The sequence below is a fragment of the Oratosquilla oratoria genome, chromosome 37 (assembly GCF_046742065.1).
Source record: "Oratosquilla oratoria isolate Oo_2021 chromosome 37, ASM4674206v1, whole genome shotgun sequence".
NCBI classification, from domain to species: Eukaryota; Metazoa; Arthropoda; class Malacostraca; order Stomatopoda; family Squillidae; genus Oratosquilla; species Oratosquilla oratoria.
The window spans coordinates 3,180,702-3,188,201 of NC_134813.1; the positions used below are offsets into that span (position 1 = coordinate 3,180,702).

Genomic DNA, 7,500 nt, shown 5'->3' on the forward strand with positions numbered 1-7,500 from the left:
ATATATATATATATATATATATATATATATGTGTGTGTGTGTGTGTGTGTGTGTGTGTGTGTGTGTGTGTGTGTGTGTGTGTGTGTGTGTGTGTGTGTGTGTGTGTGTGTGTGTGTGTGTGTGTGTGTGTGTGTGTGTGTGTGTGTGTGTGTGTGTGTGTCGCAGAAAACCACTCGGGAAATAAGACACTATGATCCGAACGTTTTCATCTATTCAGACATTTTCAAGGAATACAGAATGACAATGGGTAGGAACATATATACAGAAAAGTAGTAGACAAGACTGGAACATGTGAGGGCACACAAGACAATTCCTCACCAAAATGTATCAGGTGTGGGGGCACACCGGGAGCTGCTACATAACCAACAATTTTCTTTACAATGAAATGATCAAGTTTATACAAGCATAAACTTACGTTCATAATGTTATTAGAAGAATGTTTGATGAAACTGGATTCAATAATGTTTCTATCCAACATAGAACAGCAAGAGACAATTTCTTTGGAATTATTCCAATCAGTGGGATGGTTATGGCCTCTTACGTGTACATAAATCCCACTGGACAATTGACCTGATCTCACACTATACTTGTGTTGATTAATTCTAATACCTAACTCTTTTCCTGTTTGACCAATATAGTATTTATCACATGATAAGGAATGCTATAAACACAGCCTACCCCATCACCTGGGTAATTTTTAATAAGAATGTTTTTAATAGAACTTTTATTCTTAAATACCACATTGATGTCAAAATGTCTAAGAATCTTAGGAAGACTTATTAGGTTCTCACGGAAAGGAATAACTAAAAGGTTTTGTAACAAAAGTTATTCCTTTCCCGAGAGATGTCATGGTAGGACCTCTTAGTCATTTTATGAATCTTATCAATCAAATATTTTGGATATCTCAAGCCCGATGCAATGTCACAAATTTTCTTCAGCTCATCATCCAAGAAATCAAGGCTACAAATTCTGTGAGCCCTGAGAAACATAGAAGAAGAGACCGAAGTTTTAGTTTTTTCATGATGAGCTGAGTAAAAGTGGACATACGACAGGTTATTTGTTTTTTTTTCTGAATACATCGTACTGGAAACATCTTCCACTTCTATGTATCAAAATGTCCAAAAAGGGTAACCTGTTATCTTGTTCTATCTCAGTAGTGAATTTGATAGAAGGAACTAAATTATTTAATTTAACAAGAAAGGAGTCTACATTGAGGTCAACAGGCCAAATGCACAAAATGTCATCAACATATCTGCCATATGACATTTGTGGGGAAGTATACCAGGTAATAAATCCCTTTAAAAAAATTCCATGTATAAGTTGCTTAATACTGGAGATAACGGGTTACCCATGGCCATACCAAAATTTTGCACACAAAAATCACCACTAAAAACAAACTTGCAATCTACTACACATGAGGATCTGATAAGTCTTCCTATGATTCTTAGACATTTTGACATCAATGTGGTATTTATGAACACAAGTTTCATTAAAAACATTCTCATTAAAAATTCCCCAGGTGATGGGGTAGGCTGTGTTTGCAGCATCCCTTGTCTTAAATGTGGTAAATGCTATATTGGTCAAACAGGAAAAGAGTTAATTACTAGGATTAATAAACATAAGTACAGTGTGAGATCAGGTCAATTGTCCAGTGGGATTTTCGTACATGTAAGAGACCATAAACATCCCATTGATTGGAATAATTCCAACGAAATTGTCTCTTGCAATTCTATGTTGGATAGAAACATTATTGAATCTAGCCTTATCAAACATTCTTTTGATAATATTATGAACGCAAATTTAGGCTTATATAAACTACGCCTACGGCGTGTCCCCGTCCTGATATGCTTTGCTGAGAAATTGTCTTGTGTGACTTTCCATGTTCCTGTCTTGCCTATCACTTTTCTGTATATATGTTCCTAGCCATTGTTATTCTGTATTCCCTAAAGATGTCTGAATAGACGAAAACGTCTGGATCATAGTGTCTTATTTCCCGAGTGGTTTCTGGTATATATATATATATATATATATATATATATATATATATATATATATATATATATATATACAAACAAACACACACACATACACACATATATATATATATGTGTGTGTGTGTGTGTGTGTGTGTGTGTGTGTGTGTGTGTGTGTGTGTGTGTGTGTGTGTGTGTGTATGCGTGTTTGAGTGTGTACAGGGGACAGGCATGTACTGCTTGGGCAAGGCAGCTCCGAACATGAAACCGGGAACCGGTCAGAATTTCGCCTCAGAGTGGGCCTCGATCCCGGGACCCCTAAGACTTCATGCCTACGACACTGACATTCAACCCGATGGTCCCTCGATTCTTTCCAGACGAAACATGAAGTGTGACGCACTTACCAGATGCATACTGACAGGTGGTTGGCTGCCCAAGGTGGTGACGTCATGAGTGTTTCGACCAATCCACGTCGTGGTCCCGTCCACACACTGTTACGTCACGCTGCCCTGCAAGGAAAGAATGCGGATTTCCTTAATGATGGGGATTAAGAGAGCGAGATTGAGCGCCCAGCTCGTACCCTGACTCTTTCACTCAATCATTCTGGCTCTCCGTGAACCCAGGGCAAAACTCACGATTGCGGTAGCACCTAAGCGCCTACCGCCGTAAATTTCCCGTTTATTTTACACACACACACACACACACACACACACACACACACACACACACATATATATATATATATATATATATATATATATATATATATATATATATATATATACATTTTCTTTAATGTGGTAAGAACTATATGACCAGCCACAAGACGGCAAATATAATCCCCATACACTTTTATTTGGGTACCACCAGGCAACTTAATTTAGCTTAAAAAAAAAAAAAAAAAACACTCTCTGTTACTTAAGGATTAAAATAAACTTATAAATGACTACCACACGTCATTGTTCTAACTATGTAACCCCGCCCCCATACCCAAGCACGCATATGATTGCTTACTCTCCAGTTGACGCCGCACCTCTGGGATACTAAAACAATTGTATTGCTCTGTGTTCTATTGTATAGTATTGACATCTAAATCTCACCATTGCTCCTATCCTTAAGGACTATATCCAAAATATTTTGATGATCTTTGTGAAGGGCGACATAGGAACAAGTTTCGGATTCTCAGGCCAACCAATCAGGTGCGAATGGGTGGAGCTATACACTGCAAGTAGGCGGAGTTTATACTGTAACAGGGGAGGGGCTTCTGAGCAAATTCATATAGTCCAAGTCAAAGAGGAACACAATTACACGTGTGTGTGTGTGTGTGTGTGTGTGTGTGTGTGTGTGTGTGTGTGTGTGTGTGTGTGTCTGTCTGTCTGTCTGTCTGTGTGTGCGTCTTTGTGTGTGTGTGCGTGTCGTGCGTGCTTGTGTACACGCCAGTTTATCACCATTACCGAATCCATACATAGGCCGTTGGCCAACATACAAACGGTTCACAATTTCTGAAGTAGCGTAGCAGGTCCTCGGCACTACGTCATGAAGTCAAACTGTCTAGAAACCTAAGTGCCCTGCGAGGACAATCCTAAATCCTAGGAGGCCAAGCCTAGTATTCTTTCGCTGCAGTACCTTAGCCGATGCCACCTTTGCCTTAAGAACTTGGATAACTGGGACAGGTAGCATTCATAGGCACTTAAAAGCACGAGTTCAGTACCGGGCAATACGATAAACAAATAAATGATTGAACGAATAAATGAATAAACGAATGAATAAATAAATGTATAAATACATAAACAAGTAAGTGGATATTATCGTCATAAAATAAATAAATAAATAAGGTAATACTTATCATCATTATCATTATTACAATAATCATCAACGTGAAACATGGCGGACAATATGACACGTTGGACCAAACATTTTGACAAGAGCAAGTTACAACGTTGAAATCCCACTGCAGCCAATTATCTTACCAATCACCTGTTCCCATTTTTTCACTCATCTGTTTGTGACCCATAACAATAGTTCATTTAATTCTAGATGTAATTATCTATTGCGACTGAAGAAGAAAATTATATTGATATAAGAGAAAGAGAGAGAGAGCGAAGAAAATAAAGAGAAAGGAGAGATAGTTCAGAAAAGATACATGAACGAAAAACCCCTCTTCAAAATCAAACATAGTAAAAAAGTATCTAAAGTCTCATAATTTTGAAATGCCTTTGTGCATGAATGTGTGTGTGTGTGTGTGTGTGTGTGTGTGTGTGTGTGGTGTGTGTGTGTGCGCGCGTTCCCTCTTCATCAAGACCCCAGGGGACCAGATAATGTCATATAAGGTGTCGGCTGCTGCTGCAGTGAAGGTAGCTGGTCCCAAGGCTGTCCAGTAAAAAAAAAAAAAAATTGTTCATTGATTACAATCAGGGTGTACACACGCATACAAACACGACTCAAACACACCACGGTAGTGGATCTTCCCCCGGGGGTATACCATCCCCTGTGTCCCCAAATGGTATCAAACCCTGAAGACTGAAGGACAAGCTCTTGGCCAGTTGAATGATGCTATATTTACAAAGGAATTTACAAATATATCTTTTCCGCAATTTTTCTTTTTCAACACAAATGATTTCATTTCAGTAAAAACATTTCTAAACAACAAAGGGCTTTTCTCCCTTACAAGGGAGGTAGCCAAATCAACAGGCAAGTACTCACCCCCACCAAACCCTCTCAATGAATATATATACATGCATACACACATAGATAAAAGGGCACACATACACACACAAAAAGGCACGTGAACGCACAAAGATACACACACGAACAATACACATTTTATCGATTGGTAAAATATTACCGTATATCACAGTGCACCTACAAGTCTTCTGAAAGAATTTTGATCAAAACAACTCAATTTCGAGAAAAAAAGAACGGACATGAATAACTAAAATTACGTTTTCTAACAAGACAAAGAAAGAAGACGACGGTGGAACCAAGAGTATATGCAAATTGGCAGACGACAACGAAGACGACGACGACGATGACTGGGGCCAAAATGTAAAATGATAACTAGAATAATAACAATGAATTTCGATGAAATACATAAAAAAAAACACTGATAAAAATGACGAATGTGGGCAACGACTTGGAAGCAGAAATAACGGCTGGAACGAACAATAACCAAGCACACATTCTGGGAAGCTTCAAATACAGATCGTTCCAAAGCGTGCGTCATTTTTTTTTTTTATATATAATACCAAAGAATAAAAAAATAAAAAACTTGTGCGGAATAAAACTGTAGCACTCACTCAGACAGATGCACTGTGTGTGTTTGTGTTTGTGTTTGTGTGTGTGTGTGTGTGTTTGTATTACCCCTGCAGTCCAACCAAGGACACTGCATATTTTATTTTGCAAGTATGCTTTTTCAAAGCATACCTGCAAAACTAGTCAGGAATAAACTCAGACTAAGACTCCTGTGTTTCGTACTCCGCTTACGTCATATGTATGTATATATATATATATATATATATCCACTATAAAGTAATGTCGTAGCACATTGATAAAATAAACTTTTTATCCCACAGTAGGAGAAAAGAAGACACTAATGTCGAACGTTCTGTATATTTCGATCACTAACTGTGACCCTCTTCAGCAGAATGAATACATAGTGGAAGGCATATGCTTATATACAAAAATGTGAGGTGAGAAAAGGAACAAGCTCAGGTTACATGACCGATGCTCCGCAGGTCGCGTGGGGTTTTGTGACCTTGGAGTACATGAGGTAGCGCGTGGCTGACTGCTGAGGTAGTGATGCAGTCAGGTGACCACTGGCCATTTGATATATTAAAATTAGGTAAAAATTTTATTAGGGAAGACTCAATTATTTTCCTTTTAAAGCTACATGTTGATCTATAGATTATTTCAGCATCTTCCCAATTCATGCGGTGATTTTTATTGGCAATGTGCTGAAATACCGCGGAATTCAATTGACCATATCTAACAGAATTTTTATGTTCTTTAATTCTGGTTGCCAAATCTCTTCCAGTTTGTCCCCAATAGACAGAATCACAATCTAAGCATGGCAACTTATATACACCTGGTTAATGTCACTTGATGGTCTACGGTGTACATTAACTATTTTCCTAAACAGTGTATTAGGATAATTGAAGATGACATTGATGTTTTCTTTAGATAATGATATATATATATATATATATATATATATATATATATATATATATATATATATATATATATATATATATATGCTTGTAGATAATGGATACCCACACCACGTCGTTTCCAGTGTGGTCAAACGCACTATAAACAAGTGGTATAACCAACAAAACAACGCCTTACAGATCATCCCGCCTAGCAACAAAATAAATTTATATTATAAGTCCCAGATGTCAACCTCGTATAAGACCGAAGAACGCATTATCAAGGACATCGTTAAAAGAAATGTCAAACCTATTAACGAGAGCGATAGGTTAAATCTGGTAATTTTCTACAAAAAAAAAAATAAAAAAAAAATAAGAGGATTAGTAACCTGATCATGAGAAATAACACCACTCCTGAGCGCCCTCTCCTTCAATGTAGTCATGCCATATATAAATTTGTATGCCAACATGAAGACTGTGTGGCCTCGTGTGTCGTATATTGGTATGACTACTACTGAAGTATCGAGAAGACTTGTTCTCCATTTATTTCCAGGCGCCATCAAAAACCATTACAGAAACCACCACCAACTACGGCTCACAAGAGAGGACCTCGTGAAGGCCACTTCCATTATTGCCACGAAAAAAGACCAAAGAAGACTTGCGATTCTCGAAGCGTTGCATATCAAACACAGCAACCCTGACATAAATAAACAGCTGCAAGATCTTCAAATTCTCCATTTTTCCAAAGCCATGATCGCACATTTCCATGTTGATAATGTCTACTTTTCCACCCCACAGCACAGTGACCCATTGACCACCCCACGGCATGTGTGATCATTTGTCCTTGCTGTGGGGTTTTGCCCTTTTGTTGACCTCTCCTAGGTTCCCCCTTTTTATATTGTTTGTGACCTTTCTGTAGCTCATTCTATGTAACACTGTCCTGTATATTTACGCATTTATCATTGCATGTATTATATATATATATATATATTATATTATATATATATATTATATATATATATATACACACACGCATATGTGTGTAGACATACTATGCATATATATATATATATATATATATATATATATATATATATATATATATATATATATATGCACAATATGTATGTCCATACACAGACTCGTGATCGACAGTTATTTCCCTCCCGGAAGGGAACTCAGAGCTCTTATGACCGATCTATGGGTAATGCTATGACCTTACACGCACACACACACCCAACTCCCTGCCCACGGGAGTTGGAATAACGACTCGAAGCGCAGCGATACTGAAACTATTTCAGCCCTGGGCAGGATTCCAACCCGGACCGCCGTAGTGACAGTCAGGGACTCTATCAACCACGCCACCGAGTTGTGTGTGT

At 37.9% G+C, this 7,500-nt stretch overlaps 1 protein-coding gene across 4 annotated transcripts in view; it reads right to left on the reverse strand.

Moving 5' to 3' along the window:
• enc (R3H domain containing protein encore) overlaps positions 1–7,500 on the reverse strand; it is a 609,003-nt gene that overhangs the window by 466,036 nt on the left and 135,467 nt on the right. For all 4 annotated transcript variants that reach the window (XM_076175155.1, XM_076175157.1, XM_076175152.1 and 1 more), the window contains exon 2: positions 2,378–2,482. The gene's annotated coding sequence lies outside the window, so the exon portion shown is untranslated. The remainder of the gene's footprint in view (positions 1–2,377; positions 2,483–7,500) is intronic.